The sequence below is a fragment of the Nipponia nippon genome, unplaced genomic scaffold, assembly GCF_047370975.1.
Source record: "Nipponia nippon isolate SJK-2023a ecotype South Korea unplaced genomic scaffold, ASM4737097v1 scaffold_6, whole genome shotgun sequence".
NCBI lineage: Eukaryota > Metazoa > Chordata > Aves > Pelecaniformes > Threskiornithidae > Nipponia > Nipponia nippon.
In genome coordinates, this window is record NW_028262380.1 from 49,707,364 (window position 1) to 49,727,247 (window position 19,884).

Below are 19,884 nucleotides of genomic sequence, written 5' to 3' on the forward strand. Positions count from 1 at the left end.
CAAAATAGAGAACCAGAAATAGAATTATATTCTATTTAATTCTATTAATTCTATATAATTCAAGGGAATTTATCTTTCAGCTGCCTTTTTTAGGGTATTTCTGTCGAGTTGTTTTGCTTTTCCTATTTTTCCTTATATTTCTCTCCCCCAAATGAGATTCTGTAGTATTTTCCTTGCATTAAGAGAAACTTGCATATGGTTGCCATCTACTTATACAAAGGAATAGAAAACAATGCGTAGTTAGTATCCTAAATAGATTGGATTACATAATGAAATATTATTAATTTTGAACTTGGACTGTTACAGTTCAAGAAATATGGCCTAACTGTACAGCATGAGTTGTACACACTTGTCTCTGAGAAATCAGGTACAGTTTGCACACCCAAGAACTCGTATATTTACAGAATGTAAGCTGCCAGATACTAGTGTCTTGAGATTCTTTATCATAAGAAATTTTTTGTTCAAGTCAAACTCGACACCCTTGTTTAAAAAAAAAAATCATTTTTAGGGACTCTGTCCTTTAACATGTAGTCACTGGAAATTGTAATCCTGATGGAATTCAGTGTTTTTCATTTGTTGGCCCTGGCAGCTGTGCATTAGTAAAATAAATAAATTAAATAAACAGCAACATCTGTTCCAGTCACTAGAGGCTTATTGCTGGAGTTATCTGCATTGGATGGGAGGAGAAGCTCTAGTAGAGGAGCTCAGCTTTCCAGAGCAGAGATTAGTGGAATCACTAGGAATAAATATGTAGACTTGTGTGACCTGTGGGAAATATCTCACCTGCCAAATGATGATGCTGACTAGTATTAAAGTCTGAAGTCCTCTAGCATCTATTCTGCATTATTCATATGAGTACGAATCCCATTATATTCAAAGAGCTAATATAGTATCAGTCTGTATCTTATTAAAAAGAAAATCTGTGGTGTAGTTGAGAACCTAAGCCTGTAGGTTTTTTCTTTTCATTCATTATTCTTGGCTCCAGGATACCTTAGTCTATATATGTATATGAATACTATAAATGTGTATATATACACACACATAATTCTTTGTGTGCATGTGTGTGTGAGTGGGACTGGATAATACATATATGACCTTAAAGGCTGTAGTCAAGGCACCTCCCTATCTTGTTTTGATAAACTAAGCAATAAATGCATTGGATAGCTGTGATGCACGGAAAGTAACACAAGGTGATCTAATAATGCCTCAGGATTCAAACTCCATATATCTCTCCATAAACCTGGGAGAGCAGTCACAAAGTAGGTATTCCTGTGCAGGTATTCCTATGCTGGTATTCCTACCTGATAAGTCAATGAATGCTCTGTTACAATTTTTAAAAAGGTGCAAAATAAATTCGTAATCAGCCAGATACATGTAACTTGCCAACTCCATGAAAATCACCTGGGAGAGCAGTATACAGCTGTAGGTAAACAGGGGCAGAATGAACCAGAATGTTTCACTTCCTTTATTGGAATCCAGAAACTCAAACGGAAGTTACTTATCAGGGTTGCAACCACAGCCAGAAATACATGCTAATAAACAAATATTAAATTGGAAGGAAAACAAAAATGAAGTTCATAGACTTCTTCTGAAGATGATTGTGCTGCTGAAGTGCTACAGTTGTATAGTGCATGGTTGTTTCAATTGGCGAAATCAGATTTCTGTGAAACTATTTCTGTACTGAGTCCTAAGCACTTAAGAAAAGAATTTATGGTAGTTAATCTGTTCTTAGCTGGAGCCTGACACTCAAAAGAGGGCTTCTTTTGACAGAAATTCCTCGCTTCTGGGAAGGTAACTAGTTCCCCACCTTCTTGTGGTTCTTGTGCAGGCACCTCTTTGGAGCTAATTGTAGCAATCGGAGACCCACAGAAACACAGAATCATTCAGGTTGGAAGGCATCTCTGGAGGCTACCTAGGCCAAGCCCCTGCTCAGAGCAGGGCCAAATAAATCAGGTTGCTCAGGGCCTTTTCCAGTCCAACTTCAAATGTTTCCAAGGATGGAGATTCCACCACCTCTCTGGGCCCTTGTTCCAGTATTTGACTGCCCTCATGGTAACGAAGTTGTTCCAGATACCTAGTGGGAATTTGCTGTGTTCTAGCTTGCGCCCATTGCCTCTTGCCCTATCACTCTGCACCTTCAATAAAAGACAAGGGCACACTGCTGACTCACATTCAACTTGTTGTCCAACAGGACCTCCAGGTCCTTTTCTGCAGAGCTGCTTTCTACTCATCTGGTTTTCAGCCTGCCCTGTTGTGTGAAGTAATTCCATACCTGACACAGGACTTTGCATTTGCCCTTGTTAAACTTTATGAGGTTCCCATCAGCCCATTTATCCAGGATGCAGAGGTCCTTCCGAACAGCAGCCCTGCCCTCCAGTGTAACAGCCATGCCCCCCAGTTTGGTATCACTCACAAACTTGCTGTGCATGCAATCCAGCCCATCATCCAGGAATTGGCCCTAGTATCCATCCCTGCCTGAAGGCGCTGCTAGTAAGTGACAACTAGTTGGATTTTGTACCACTGATCACAGCCTCCTGGGCCCAGCAGGAAAGCCAGTTGCAATGCCTGGCTTCCTAGGAAAGGCAGCTGTCAGGGCCTTTCAATGCTTATTCCCTTAATTTTAGTCAGGGGAGTCTGTGGCATCATTATTCTCATAACATAATCACTAGAGGGCTGTCAATGAAGAGATCTGGTTGCAGGTTTAAAGCAGCGAGTAAGCAGGACGTAGTGGTAGTGTGAGGGATAGCAGCTGAAGCCTAGGAAGAGGTGTCAGAATGCCTTGCTAGATCACTGATCATTGCAACACAGTGGCTGTAAGGCAACAGTAAAAATGGGTTCAAAGGGGAGTAAATAAAATGGAGGACAAGTCCCATTTATTATAATTGATATTGAAAAAAAGTACTCCTGGCGCTTTCTCTGGCTCAGAAAGTTTCTGAACTGCTTATTGCTGTAGAGAGAGCTTAATTAAGCTATTTTCATCCTCTTCCTGTAAGTATGTATTATTATCTATTGCGGAAGGTGGGATATCAGGCTGGACAGACCCATCTGTGTGAGCCATTATAGAGTACTTGACTTCCATCTCTTTTCACATTGAAAACATGGAAGTATTAACAGGCTAAGTGGCAGTGAGGTAGACCTTGAAGGAAAGAAGGTGTTGACTTTGTTTTGATATCCAGGAGGAAGCTGAGGAAGTTGGAGGTTCCCACTTTCTTTTTCATGCTTTAGAAACATCAACTTATTGCAAGCAGCAGGTGTGGAAGAGAAAGGAGCAAAATATGGACTATTTAGAGTAATTGTTACTGCTCTGGGAAGAATTCTGTTTGTGAGTTCTCCCTATTTTAAGCACTGAATGTCAGCCAAGTCAGTCAGATGGATATGTGTGGGTAAAAGGGATATGTGGCAATTTGAAGGAACCTGAGTATGCCAGGAAAGGCTTCTTCAACTTCGTGTGAGGGTGCTTTTCAGTTTTCAAATTATATCTCAGTCTGATAGGCAATTTTCAGGCTTGCTGCAGTGAAAGTTGTTCACATGAAAGTATAGTGCAGCCTATATTTGATTACTAATTGGTTGGCATTTCTCTCTCCACTTTTCTCAATTTTGTATTACTTCTGGTCTGCAAAGAACATCAGTAATATGTGGACATCACAGACACAGAAATCAGGAATTGCAGCATGAAGATATTTATTGTGTAATAACTAAATTTGATAATTGCAGCTATTTGAAGTAAAACTATAAATGGTTCATATAAAATAATTCTGGTTTTAAGGATAATGAGCTATATAATTTAGTAGCACTATATTGGAGGAGTTTCTGGGAATGTGTGACAGAACACCTGGGCTTCATGTTCTACAGTGAGAGTATGATGACTTCTTTAAAAGTTGCTGTGGCTAATGCTTTTTTCATACTAATTTCATGCTGTTAAAACTCCACCAGCGTTAATGGAGTTAATCCTGATTTCCATTTACATAAATGCAAAGAAAGCTCAGCCTCAGTGATATTTTACATACTGTTTCAAGTGTGCTTGAAACTGCTCAACCCACTTAATTCCACATAAAAATAAAGTTTCATGCAGAGAGATCTAATTGTTCTTATTTCACACAAACCTCTATGGCAAACAACAGAACAATGATATACTGTTCTTTGACATTTTAGATTTGCAATACTGGTTGAACATTCAGAGGCTTTTTGAGCTGTATTTTTATCAATGAAAAGTCTATGAAACCACTTAACTAAAAATTAGCTTGTATTAATGTAATCCTGTCCACTAGCTTCCATAGATGATGGAAGTACTAACAGCCTGTATCAAAGGGAAGAAAAAGCATTTGATTTTTAAGACATAAATCAAGTCCTTCGTTTCTTACTCTTTGATCAGCTTTGCTTATGTGGGCACATAATCTGACCCCCTTTGCCATCTAATTTTCAACCTCTTTCCTCTCCCTCCCCTTAGTATTGAGCTTTTATCAAGGCCAGATTTTTTTTTTTTTTTTTCTCCAGGGACTAGTCATGCCTCATTCATTTTTCTCTCTAGTGTTTAGAAACCCTGTTGCAATGTTAAACCATTAGGAAATGCCCACTTCTTGGAACATCAAGTACATCCTTTTTTTTTGTTACTAGGCTGCCGCTCTATGGCCGTATGCATAAACTACAGCTTTAGTTCCACTGAAGTAAACTATATTGGAGGAGTTTCTGGGAATGTGTGACAGAACACCTGGGCTTCATGTTCTACAGTGAGAGTATGATTACCTTAGAGAGGACAAAGGAAAAGACTACCATTTCACCTGTAGGCACCTCCCAGCCTGATATCTTAAATACATTACAGACCATCTTTTTGAGCATTAATACTGTGCATATTGTAATACCCTTACATGTAATTTACCACTATGCTGTTTGCCCTGGCTGTCTACAATAATGCTATTTTGAACTGGATTTTCAATTGAGAGAATAATCAGTCTTTTATGCCAGAAAGCAAAAGGATATGCTTTCAAAATACCCTGGCTAGGAAATCAAGTAGATGCTTAGACTGATACATGCCTGGTGTCCTTCATAAGGATGAAGATTTGATGCTTTGGAATCTGTGCAATAACTAAGTCATGGAAGTGAACCAAAGAGTGTTTTAAATGTAGAGGCTTATATGTAGCCATACACAGTGGTTTACAAGTGGGTTAAAGTGGCATCTAAACTTTTATTAAGAATTTTTGCATTTATACAAGGTTGGAATACACTGCCTACTAAGTTATTATATAAGTCATTATTTTCACATCTGCTTCTGAAAATGGAGAGGATTGAAATTTAGCAGATCTTCCTTCTGGAGTACCGTGAGCAAGCTGTAGATTTATCTGCCTGTAAGCACTTCTGCTTGAGTGCTAGTGTCAAGACCTTTCACAGCCAAAACTCATGTTGAAGAGGGTGGGAATGGCACTGTATATGTGTGCAGTATTATTCCTCATCCCTGGGCAATTTTGCATGTTTCCATTTCAGAAAGTGGAATAAGAGCAAGCTTGAGATGTGTTCCTGCCTTCACTTTTAGCACACCCAAGCTAAGAGGAAAACTCCAGCATTGATGGAGATCTAACTTCTCATAGATGTTAACTTCTAAAGAACACAGTCCCTGGTTGATGTACTGTCAGTGACCATCAGTTACTATATAAAATATTGTAAGGGCTTCAAAATTATACCATTTTCTGTATAAACAATACCTACCGTTTGAAAGCAATCTGAAAAATTAAAGTCCAAAGCAAAGGAAGTTCATTCATTCAGGTGAATAAAAGAGGTCTTATTGGCCAGAGAAGCCCAGTAGCTTGAAAACAAGCTCAACATTTTTAGTATGTGTTTTCCTTTGAATATTCTCCTGTATGCACTCCTGGGTTTGCTGGAGGGCAGAGGGGAAGAAGGATTGTTGAAAATTAAACAGCTTGCTCTTACTAAAATAAAAATCCATTGTACAGTCATCGTTGATTTAAACTAAAACAAGTGCTGACCTTTGGCCGTGTTAGTAACATTGTTCCAGAGAATCTCTACAGCATTTTAATATTTTGTGTTAATGTAGATTAATATTTTAACGAGAGACAAAACTTCTTAGAATAGTATTTTCCAGGATGTTCAGCCATAAGGTACCTTTGGTTTCTAAACAGAACCTGCTGTTAAAAGTGCTAACTAGTTCTGCCAAGAAGGTAACAGTGCCTATGCCCTAATAAACCAAACTGTAATTTATATTAGCAGGCTGTGAATGCCCCAGTTATATCCCCCCATTTAGGAACATCACAAGTAAAATTTACTGTGAGCAGGAGATTGAGAAAGAAGGGGAGATCATAAAACAATATGAAGCAGGAGTTCAGAAAGAAGTTGGATGAGAAACAGCTTGGGTATGGGAACTAAACCAGTATAAAAGGAGATAAAAAATGAGCTAATTTTCCAAAGTATTACTACAGCAATCAGTGCCATCAAGAGCAACATAAGAGGTGTGGCTTAAAACCACAGGCTGAAGCTGCAAGTGACAATATTGAAATATACTAAAAGTATTTGTAAAGAACAGGGATGCTGACCAAATAGCCAGAGGATGGAATGCAAAAGAAAGTGAGGCTGCCTGAAGCACGATGCAGGCAGCGCTAGATCCTCCTCTGTAGCTTATTTGTTATATCAGAAGCACCAAGGTCCCAGAGTACCGATCGGTGCCGTGTACAAACCTAGCAAGTGCTGCAGTGCAGCAGTCTTTGACACCTAGCACATGCAGCTGAAACACTGAAGTCTACCAGCAAGGCTGAAGACTGAGATTTAAAGCAGTAGACAGTGAGAAAACATCAACAAATTTTCTGTTGGGTGGCACTGTGTCAGGTATACGCACAAGCAAACTGTATGCAGAGGCATACAGCTAGCAAAAGCTAGGTTAGCTGTAGTTTGCAAGAATTAATTTAACTGTTGGTTTAAGATGGTGAATTGAACTGCAAACCAGACCAGATCCTGTAATAGTCAACACAGTTTTTGAGCTGCTGTAATAAACTGAACGGTTTCTTTCACATGGAGATACTAAAAATGTCCTTCCTGTACAAAAAGTGTTGTATTTTTTTTTTCCCCTGAAACTTTTGCATAACTTCGTTGCCATTTACCATTATTTTTCTTCTGCATTCTTCCTAAATGGTTGGAAATGCCAGTGCACTGTATTCCAGATATGGCTGTAATAGGGGTGCCACAGAGCTGTATAGAAGATTATTTATGCTGCTGAATTCCAAATATGATCCATGGTTATTCTCAAAATGCCCCTGTTTCTTTGTTTTTACAATGGCATCATATAACAGGCCTGTATTTAGCTGCATACTTTACACCTGTCTGGTCTGTCTCTGTTTCTGAGACAGTAGGTGTCCAAAACGGATATGTTTTTTTAAAACAAAATAACATGCCCTCAATGTTTTAGAAATGTAAAAACATCTTAATACTACTGAGTGATCCTAATCCTGAGAAAGGGACCTTTTCTTCCTTGTGCACCTAAATTATTCACAAAGGGAAAAGGCCTGTAAAACCAAATCAACCTTAGTGTCAAGACATGGAAATATAAATAACTGCTTTTACTTTATTTTCCTTTTCTCTTGTTCTGTTTACTAGAAATTAGTCAGTCAAACAGGTTCTGTGTATTTATTTTATCATAGTGCCCAGGTGATTCAGTTATATCCAGAATCCTGCTGTGCCAAAACAGAAAGTGCCTAGGGGACCCAAATGTAGTTTTCCCAGTTTTCCTGTCCCTTGCCACTAAAGACCTTGGGTAGCATCGTTAAACTAGCAAGGTTAGAGCCCTAGAGAGGCAGGGTTAATTACCTGTTTCTGCCATCCCTGGTGAAATGCCATTTCACTTTTCTGTATTTCAGTTTCCACATGCATTGTATTTCCTTCCTCTCGGCTTTTTTTTTTTTTTTTTGGTGTTGTAGCTTTGTATTGTGTTGGTGTTTTTCCATATTTGTTTTGACAGTAAGCTTTTCAGTGTAGGAACAGGGCATTTATACAGTGCCAACCACAAAGGGGCCCAATCTGAGCTGGAAGCTCTTTGTGTTGATATAATCACACTAATAAATTCTTTAGCCCAGGTACTCTAGCTCACTTTATCACTTTATCTCACTAGATGTAGTTCCTCACAGCACTTCTTCCTCAGTAATATTCTGTTTTAGTAGAGATGAGCAGATTAGAAGCAGCAGGACACCCGCTACTACCCTTGCAAAATGGCGGAGGTCATGGTCAGATCCAATTAAGAACAAGAACTTAAGAGATACCAAAGTCAGTATCCCCTTCAGGTATCCAGTGCTCTGCCTTCTCTCACCTCAGACCAAGTTTTGCATTGAAATAATCTCGTCTTGATTTTCCTGCTTTGTTTTATTATCTGTGCTGTTTGTACTATTTCTTTTCACGTTATATCTATTAAGCTACTGTTTCTTTTCCTTTTGGCTTGACTGCAAAAGTCTTATCCTGAATATGCACGGTACCTAGTACAACCTTCAGGCAGTGGTGAATCTCCAATACTGTTATTTATAAAAGATATTTTGTGGACACTATACACACAGTAGTAAATTTATTGAAGTGTAAAGAGAAAAATTGCTCAATACAACGCAACACGTCAGGAATGCATTTTGGTATAGCTCTCAATCACACACAAACATGAAGTTATACTGTCTGTCATGAAGGAATTGAATGTGATAAATTCTGTGAGCAGTATATTAAATCTAAGTCTAAAAAAGCTAGCCACTTTCACAGTACCAGCTCCAGGAAGCTGACTTGATTTCCCTTTGGTCTTATATTTAGCAAATTGCCATGAAATTATGTGGGTGTTCTTTTCTTTCTCTTCAAAACACAGCTTTTTGAAACTTCACTCTTTAATATTTTCTGTTCACATCCTAATGGATAAATACTCACATCTCAGAATTTCCCACAGTTGGCAGAAATTGGCAGCACTGTTGTTTGTTAGAAAAGAGGCAAAGGACTGAAATGGAATGGCATTATTGCCCCATGAATGTGATCTCATCAAATCAATTTGCAGGTGTGGAAAATTTGTAGTTCTTCCATTGGATTCCTTCAACACTGGATGTGTTTTGTGGGTAATGTGAGGACTTACTTACATGCCTGATCCAAAACCAGCTGAAGCTGGCAGAAAGACTCCATTGTTTTGATTGTAATTCTTCGGAGTATGTCCCCTCATCTACTGATACAGATTAAAATAGGTGTACAGAAATACCTGTGCCAAGCTCCTGTTCCATCCACACTGCCAGGGGAAAGCACTCGTATTTCTGCTGTTTTCTCAAATGAGGAAACCCAATCCTGATGTAGAAGGGAGCCTGCCAAATTAAGTAAACAATGCAGCAGCCGAAAGACTACAGGAGAATTTTTACACTGCATGTGTAGAAGCAGGAGGACTGAATTCACAGCCGTAGGAGAGGATAAGCAAGACCAGCTTTAAACTGTCTTTGTACTCCTCTGATTCTGGGTTGCTCGGCGGTCTGAACTGGCTTCCAACTGGTGCTGAAGTTCTGGCTCTGACAGCTGCCATTTGCCATGTTTTGCAAGAGACCTTTGAATAAACAGCCTTTATACTCACTATACCTTTATACCACCACCACCAAGGACTCCACCAATTGCAGAACACTCCAACTATCTTAATAGGCACAAAGTGGGTAGAGCACATGTGAAGACATTTAAAGTGCACAAGAACTACTTCACTTTTATTGACACGCCCTAAGTAATTTCTATAAGAGGCTCACTTGCCAGGAAGCACAGTGCTGATACAGCTCTGCCGTCACTGTTCCAGTTCATCACTGAATTTGCTCCCAAAAATAATGGGAGAAATGCAGAAGACACGACACCAGAGGCTGTGGTGAAACCTATGCAAAACTTCCTTGCAATCAGAGTCTGGATCAGTGTGGACCATATGGGCTTGTTATAAATGCACCAGAATATTTATTATGCAAAGAATAAATATATAAACGTAACTTTTTATTGTAGCCAACAAAAGAGTAATATAACTGATAGAAAAGTGAGGAATTAATCAAATGTGTAGTTGATGGCACAAACATAAGAACTGTGATATCAAATGTAAGGCCAGAATTTCTGTGAAATAACAAACATCTCAGTGTGTCTTTTCATTCTTTTTATTTCCTGGATTAAGGTATTAATGATACCTTAATTAATGATAAGGTATTAATGTTTGGGGCGTTTAGAACCCAGAAATAAACTAGAATGTATAGCAAGTTTGTCCTGACCCTCCCTTTTCTACTGCTACCCCTTGCTTCCTGGCTCTCGTTTCCATCTCCCTGTTCCTTAACATTGCTTGTTCTCATTAGCAATCATGTCACAGTCCTTCACCAATTAAAAGTCTCGCAAGATAGTCCCTCTAGATGGTTTCTGGTTCTACCATTTCTCCTGATTCCTGATTTCTGATCCTACTGTTTCTCCTGATTCCTCCCTAGCCTTTAATAAAAATTATACTTCTGGTAGCCTCAGAATTTCCTGCTTGAAATAAGCTTTCAAGTATCATGTGTGTACTAGCCAGGCTGACTGAAGACAGAGGTAGTATGAGAACCGGGAGGCCTTTTAAGGAATATTTTCAATATAAAAAGATTCATGTGACAGGACTCTGGAAACAAGACATTAAAGAAATCAAAAATTAAGTCCAATGGGCATGATTTTTAAACATTTTTACTTCGTTCAGTAGAATCTGTTCAGTTTTCTTTCTCAGGAGTGCCGTGAACTTCTGTTTTTCCTATTTCTTCTTGGCTCACTGTTTGTATTCTGATATCACTTTGCACAGAAGAAGATTGCCTCTTGGAGAGTTCAGTTACACATGCCGTTCAAGTGATCCTGACAAGGACGAAAGGTAATAAAAATTGTCCATCCTTTGAACGTGATTTGGATTACACTGCAGAAATTACATGTCAATATTGGATAGAGCTGTATGGGGGATATACACAAGAAATATAGGGTTATATGTGGACATGATTTGTCATTCCCCTCTTGACACCACTCACTCTACATGCCTGTTCTTTATTTATAGGCAAGAAGCATGCTGACATTTCAATATTCCTTCAGCTCAACAGTTCAGAGTACAGTCACAGCAAGAAAAGCAACATGTGTAACCATGAATAGCCTGAGATTCATTTCACTGGATTTTCCAAGAATTTAATTTTAAATTGAAAGGTAAGCCACAACGCTAATTTTACATGAGTTTTGAAAAGGGGAGGTCAAATTTTAGGATAAAAAAAGAGATGTATGAATAGCATTCATAAGATAATGAAGAGACTGGAAAATGGCATATAAAATTCCCTTTACATTTTAGTAGTAATTACAGGAGACAACAGATGCTGTCCTGTCATGCAACGTAATGTTTTACTTTATATAGTTCTGGGCTTTAATTGTATTACTAGGGCCAAAAGTCAATTGTAGCTTATTTCTATGAATTGTGTATTCATTACTGACAGAAACAGGAATGATCATGTATACACAAACACATGCAAATGTGTGACAAATAAAAGTTGTGCTATTGTAATTAGAAGGATGAAAAAAGTGTATGAATTGAATTAGGCTTCAGTTAATTTCATTAACATGCCAGGGTACTGTGATCATGAGTGCATTAGAAATATCTTAACAGTGATGATTTTCCATCTCTCGTGCCCCCTTTCAATATAATTTTTGTCATACATAGTAAATCATGAAAATTTATAGTTATTCCCTGAAAGTTTTGACCTGATAATGATGCAGAATGAATATGATACTTCTGTTAGTAGAAGACCAAGAATGTCGAAGTATTTCAAAGTAAATAAGATGGACATTACATCTTGCAAATACAAGATACTTTGGTATTTTAGTTAGCAAGAACCATTGCATTCAGGCAAAAATTCACTTCCTGGGGAGAACAGGAATTGTAATTTAAGTGTTTTCATTCACTAAATCTGTTTTTAAACTCTCCAGTGAAAAATCAGGCCTGTAAATTTTCAGAAGTCTTGAACAAATATATAAAAAAAGAATCAGAATGGAAACATTCAAGCATGTCACTTTCCCAGTTGTTAACACACCAGGTGTAATGTTAGCACATCTGAACCTGTCCAGTGGTAAGCAAGCAGTTACTTTTTTTTCAACAAGACATTTTTCATCAAGAAACAAAAATAAAAGTCCTGCTAGACTCAGTAATCTCTGGTTTGGCCAACATTATGTCAGTATTATTGGGCTTCAGTTGCTAACAACTTGCAAGCTGGAGAATTAATAACCAGACTTAAGTTGCCACCATTCACTAATGAGGTTGGAACGTGACCTGCACACCTAACCAGCCATGAATAAAAAAGAAAAAGCTCAAGGCTCATTTACTACAACTGTCAAACTAATGCGTTTTCTTTAGTGCTAATCCAAAGAAGGATGAGCCCTAGTGCTGCAGCAGTATATCAACATTCAGCCAGTGTAAGCACCAGAGTAAAACAAGAGACAATTTACTCCAGAAATTCTCAATACATGTTTTCCTTTTGCTGTGAACGTTTCTAATGTCTTGCCCTGGGACTGGACGATAAACCCATATTAATCCCCTTGGAAGGCTGTATTTCCTGTAATTGTGTGAGATGGGACCAAGGTTTTATCTGCATATTTTACATTCTCCTTTTGCAAATTTTTGCGTTCCTTTCTCAGTCTTCAATCATTGCTTTGCCAATAATAATTGTGTACGCCAGAGCTATCAACAGTAGAAAATTCCATATGTTGCTGCACAGATGAAACACAGAGAAGACAGTAACTCAAACCTACCTCCTTTATAGGCACCCCTCCAATCTGGGCAAAATAGGGGTGTACTGTAGATTTCATAGCTGAATTCTAGATCAAAAACTGTGTTTTAATTATATTTTCAATTAAATCAGAACATCTCACTTGTTTTCTCTCAACTCAAAGGAAGTCTGAGATTGTTGTCCAGATACAAATTCAGGGCACGACCACATCCATAGATTTTCAGAATATAAAGGCTGTGTTACAACCCTGAAGGTTTTGTAGAATAAAGTTGTCTCCGAGAGAGCTGCCTCAGGACTGATAGGTTGTTCCTGGCTCCAGCACAGTGCTGAGCACATGGCTTTTGTGAAAGCATCCCAGAAACTGGTTCTGACACTCTCTTCCTTATTTTCCAGACCATTGAACTCTTACTGATCGGGAATTGAACACTGTAGAGATCCTTTAAACAACTTCTGGCATTTAGACAGCATCGGGAGGAGGGGAGTTCACAGTAGATATAAAAGATTTCTTTCCGTGAAGCAGTTCCTGAACTGATAAAGTTAACCTGAGATATGCATTTAGGAGATTTTGTCCATAAATACAATTTAGTTAGTCCATGGGAACAACCAGAAAGAGTGTAGAAAGTACAGGCGAGTGTGTCTGAAATCTTTTTTGCCCTGCTAATTCCTGGATGCCACTTCCTGTCCTTGGAAACAACAAAAACCCATGTAAATTGGAGCGAGGACCTTTTTGGAGAGAGAAGGAATAGCCCATACTTCCTCCCATGGTGTAAAACCCCAGGAAATTCTACCCAGGCTTTTCTCTGCCTTTCGTGCTTTCCACACTCCTAAAGCTTTCTGCTCAGCAGCCCCTTGAAGAATGTGGCATTTCCTTTGAGCTAATGAAATTGCAAAAAGCAGTTGTAAGATTTGGACTGAATGGGCTGATTCTCTGTGAGGAAAGAGTGCAATTTCTTTCTGGGTAAAGGAATAAACATTGTGAAGCATAAACAGTATGAGTAGCTGCAGTCTGAGGAAGGCAGAGGTTTGGGGCAAGCTAGAGGATATATATGCATTGGGGAAGAGTATGAGAGACTATGCTGACATAAAATGCTACAGAAAACAAGATGTGAGGGAAGTCTAAAAAGGTTGGAAAATCATGCCTTGGGGAAAATCCAAGTTGCTTCAGTTTTCAGCTGAGAACTGTTGTGTACAGATGTCACTCATAGACTGGCTAGCTCAAAGCTCTGATGGAAGGTGTGAGTTTTCTGTGAGAAACTGTCCATCCAACTCAGGATTTTGCCAACAGTATCTTGCAAAAATGCTGCTAACCTTCATCAGTCCAGACCTCACTGGGAGCTCCAGACATTTGGGAGCTCCAGACATTTGGCAGACATTTGGTTTTCACTTACGTAACTAAAACAGAGGAAATTTGGTTACTTTTGTGCCATCACATTATAAACATGAACTTTGTATTTTTTTAGTCACATGAATCTTTTTCTTTTGAATGACGCAATCCTATGATTATACTTGGTGAATACGGAAAAAAGTTCTGAACCCAGTGGATACGCGTACGTATATGCGAAGTAATGAAGAGGTAAAAAAGTAGGATAAGGCCTCCATTGTTGGACTATACTGCTAACAAAATGCAACATCAAAGAGATTAGCAAGAGGTCATTGATACTAAAAACACCGGACTGCTTTGTAGTAGCAATGTGTGAATAACATGAAACTATTTCTGGGAGTCAGAAAAAAGAATAGTTCTGCAGCTCCATTTTTCATCTATTTAAATAGCATAGCTATCTCCTTGATTACTCCGGAGTTGTCAGCTGAGAAACTGCCATTGTTTACATAAGTATGTATAACTGGAGTGCAGGACACCTAAAAGCCTAGCAAAGTAGATTCTTGCAAGCGTGAGTGTGAAATACATAAACCCCCTAGCTGATATCAAGGCTTAAGGCTCTTTAAAGCCAATATGGAGGCCCTGATGATGAGGATGCTTGCCATCATCTATTCCTCTATCGACATTTGGTGATTAGGGTAAGGGTTGTGGTATAAAATTGAAAAAGACAGGACTGATACTATCATGTAGGATTATTTTTATTTTTCCCTTAATTGCTACTGAGGTATGTAGGTCCTTGCTTCTTATCAGATAAATTGAAAAATAAATGCCTGAGAAACACTGTTATATCTTGCATCAAGTTTGGCTGCCTGGCTTAGAATAAGTAGGTGTCATCCAAAATTTGTCAAGGGTCCTAGCCAAGTACTCAATCTAAGTTATCAAACTGTTTTTCCATTCTCCACATTTTATAAAAACCAAATTGTTTTAAGAAGCTGTGTGTTATTGAATGTATGACTGAAAGGTAATGTCTGTAACAGATCAAAATAATTTTTTTTAGAGTTGGAAACTCATAATATTCTATTTGTAATACTCTATTTTGAATTTTTGAAAAACTTCCACATTAGAAAAATATTTTTCCATTAGCAAACACACATTAATGTAACTAGACTGTTACAACCTCATTACTAAACTTTTCAGCACTGAACTCACAAATTAGTAATTATCATACAATTATTTAATTGCAGAATTATCCTATTGCTGAATATTAACGTACGTTTGTGAACACTTCTGGTAAGCGTGAACTGTGTCAATGTTCAGCACAAGAAAAACATGACAGAATGCCTGACTGCTCACAGGTGGTACTGTGGGAAAAACAAAAACAAAAACAAAACAAAAACAAAACAACACAACAAAACAAAACAAAACAAAAAAAAAAAGACACAGGAGACTGCAAATTTTTGTATTGAATTGTGAAGATTATCCACCTGTATGTCATGTATATTTGCAGTGAAAGGCAGTCTACATGCATTTCATGGCAGAAGAACAAAATCAGAGCTACTCATATCTGTAACCAATTTCAGTACTGTGAGAAACTTCTAAATTTACTGCAAGGGACAAATTTATGACCCCGCTTCACCTTTTGAAAATTCTTTAGGACTCTGTTTGCTGTCTTCCGTAAGTTTTTCCCTTGTCAGCTCTTTGCACTGAAGTGCGAACTGCAGTGGAAAAGCTGGTGTCTCATCCTGGGGCTAACATTGTATATTCTTAGGTATTAGACTCACGTGTGTCCAATGTGATAATACTTCTTACAGCATGCTGTTGCCAGCTCACTTAGCACAACATCAACACTGTCCACTGATAACTCTGTGGTTATAGAGTGAACATTTCAGGACTCAAACTACAAATCAATTTGGCCTTGACAGTCTCTCTAAGAAGCATTTACCTCTGAACCAGCTCTTTTCTCTTCCGTATTTCCTCACATTTTTTCTACTTCTTTTCTTTATTCTTTTTAATCATGAAGGCAGTAGAAACAGATATATTTACTACCCTGCGAGTGATAATACTAATAAAGGAGAAAAATACTGTTAAGAGATGTTTGTTAACAGGACAGGAAAGGGTGCTTTTAGTCCACAAAAGTTGGAAAACAGCAAAAGTAACAAACTAATTTGTAAAACTAATTTAAAAACTAACAACTGTAAGAATCTCCCTCTGAATAGGTTTTCCCCGCTTGACTGTCAATTTTTGGTCTTTTGAAATTACTGGATTTGCTGCTTTCATGCAGAGATCCTTCTCATTTTTCTGAGAGCAGTCTCAAAATCCCTAGTTTTGCATAATTTCCGAGTGTTTCAGTAAGAAAGGTCCTTATTCAAGGAAATCAATAATCTTCTGTTTCACTCATCTTCACTCATCATAAAACCATCTACCTTTAGACTGTCATCACGCCGATGTGCTGGGAGCCACAAGCAGTTGTAATAATGCAAGGGGAACCCGCACTTAGCTGGAGACGTTTCAGGAAGCCTGCAGGCTCCTGATATGTCATTCTCCAACTACACTAAAACCCATTGGCCCAGCTGAACACAAATGGAGATCAAATTATCAGATCTTGGCCCTCAGCAATGTCAGCTTCCTATACTGGCTGTATTGCCAACGTCATTCGTCTATTGAACGAGACCCTTGTTATTTTTACTCGGAACAAAAATAATGTTGTCATGTCCAAAGGCTACATTTTCCCTTTTGAAAACACTCTTTTTCATCCTTTGCATTTTTTAAAAATCCTTTGTCTGCATTCTTTTGTGGTCTGAGGCTCCTGTATCTCGGCCAAACACTGATACATTCATTGCAGGCTTCAGCTGCTTTGCAGAACCTGAATAGACATTGAGGCTACACGGGCGACTTCAATTAAGCAGTTCTATGGAGCTGATATTTTTTGTTGAAAAACAGTGTCTTTTTGCAGGGCCAAACAAAGTGGCAATTCCAGGGATGCAAATCAGAACAAAATACTTAAAAAATAATAACTGCCAAGGCAACTCATTGTAAGCATTCAGCAGATAATACAAAGACACATTTACCCAGTTGCTTCCTTCTTTTACTCCACCGTTGTGAAATTCCAAATATGTACATTACAGCAAAGATGCATATGATAAAGTAGAATTTCAGGAGAAATTTCCGGATTTTAACGACCAAATTGCAGACTTTTTGAGACAGTAAGGTTTGTTTTCTTGGAGAAGTGTAGCTATGAAAATATACAAAAGTCTTTTTGTTCCTACGCACATGTACACAGCAGAGATTCTCACTGAAGTACAAGAATGCAATTATTTTTCCTTCACCCTGCTTGTAAGACACAAATGCATTGTACTTCGTGAAGGGCTTTAGAGCAGCATATGCCACATGCTGACGTGTTCCTCTCAACTACCTGAGACTACAGCAAGTGCTCTGCTTCTTTTTTGTTTGGTTTTTTAATACAACTTTTGCAACTTGCTTCTACATGTACTTTTTCTTCCCCTTTTATTTCTTTTTGATAATTTCTATCAGTTTATTTGCTGAAAAGTAAAAGAGGAGCTTCGTTCCTTGACCTTATGGAGAGAATTTCCCACATGGCGTTAATTCCTGCTGCACTTGAAATGGTTGGGTTCAATTCATCCCCCCCTCCTCTTTGTTTCCTTCCCCTGGGCCCAGCAACCCAGCAGAAGTCTTTTTTTGTGTGTCTTCCAATCTGAGCCAAATTATCACAAATTACTCTGTCTGGCCTAGGCTATTATTAGACCAGCCAGCAACTGTGGCTCTTTTGATTATTTCAACAGCTGGTTTTGTTGCTTGTCTGAAGACCCAAAAGCACAGCCCTCTGCTCCCCCTAGAAACTGCCTACCCAGATAAGGAGCTGTGTCAACATCTGTTCCAAGACTGCTAAGGTGGATCTGCTGTTGCTCCGTCAGAGCCCCATCTATCTCCTGCAGACTTGTTGAAGCCTACCTCCTTCCTAGGTACCTCCATTATCTACGCACGTTTATCAGGTATCAAGCCAGTGATGTGTTGTTGCATTTGACAGAAAACCCTAAAGCTGTTGATCACTTGAAAATACCAACATAAACTAGAAGTGAAGCACAGCTCACAGTCAGAGTATGGATGAGTGCATCTGGCAAGCACTCACTAGAAAAGAATAACTTGTAAGAAACGGAGCTCTAGACATCCACCCTCTGTCTCTACTCGCTCAGATTTTGCAGCTGAGAGAAGTGAAGAGTATGCGAACATACTGTCTTACACATTCCTGTACATTACCCTACATACACTTGTTCTACAGGCATTGAAAACCTAAAAAACACCTCTAAGATTGAATGCTTGTGCCATTTGTACAGTGTGAGTACACCTACAGACAACATACCCTGAAGAACTCTAGGTACTGGTAAGCAACCTCCTTTTGAAGGCAATGCGCTTAATTGAATGTTTTTTGCAATAAATGTTTCAGACATATGATTCAAGTATTTCATGCAATGCTGCCTTGCCTCTTCATTTGGTTTAAATGCTGGGAATTTTTAGTTGTTTCCAGTAGTACTGATTGGAAACTGTTTCCACTGCTGTTTCCAGTAGTATGTTGGTTATTGCTACCTGAATCTGTATCCACATATGAATTGTATCACAGTTTGATCTCTTCCTCTCTGGTGAAATCTGTCCTCGATCAGTTCCAGGCATTTCTTGAACGGCTTCTCTAGCTCTAAAACTCAGTCCCTGTCCCGAATGCATTTCCCACTGGCAGAACTCGGTATATGGCCAAGCGGTTGCTTCAGAGACTTCATCACCTTATATAATTCAGGTATTGCACTTCCGTGTTTAAGTAGGACTTTCCCTGTGAATGCTAAACAACTCTTGATGATCGTCAGCATTAAATACTCATGATCCTTCCATACTGTATTATTTGAGATTTTGGGGAATGTTTTCTTAGTCATAGCTGGAACTACTCTGTTCAGCATGTTTTTCTTAGGCCTAAGATCTCTCCAAATGTATTTTTGAGTTTTATGTGCTTGGAAGCCTCTGTGTTAATTGCATCAAGAGCAGTAAAAGAAGGTTTAATTCCATTTTCTGGGCTCTTTGAATTCGTATTATGTTCTATGGTATAGTTCTGTTTTTTCCTTCCTTCGTGATTTTACATGATAGCAAGCTTCCTTTCCTTCCCCTCCCAACAGTAGCGAAACACATAGTATTAAAAGGAGATATTCAGGAAGTGGAAAATGGATGGTCCTTGTCACTCTTTGTGGTTAGTGGAGTTTAGGAGCTGAATACAGGTGCTGCACTTTGGCTCCACAGCGAAGAACCAGAATACAAGCAACACATCATACTGTTTGTTTTACATGAGAGGTTCTCTTTTGTCTCTCACACGTGCACATACCAGCAACTTCCCTCTATTCTGCTGTTTTTCTTCATACTTTCCACATTGGAACTTCTTTTTTGTGTTTTCCGTTGCAGGTGAGGCTTTGCGGAACAGCCCTATAGCATTATCTGTGACCGCAGTGCACCACTGAGGGACTTTGTAACCAACTGGTTATCCTGTACAAGGTACGCTCGTCTTGCATTGCAATCTGTGAGGTGAGGTCCTTTGACTAGCACGCAATCCACCCATGCAGAGGTCATCCGAAGCATGAGGCTTTTGAGAACACGCACCCGTAGTGGAAGGTTTGATTTGTCTGTTATATAGTCCTGCTGTACATACAGTTTTCTGCCTGGCCTTATGTCCTTTTATAGTATAAAGCCTTAGGTACTTCTAAAGTGTAACTATTACACCCCTTGAACACTAAATGTTCCAGGGAAAAAACCTTCTGTTAAGGAACAATGATTGTAAAG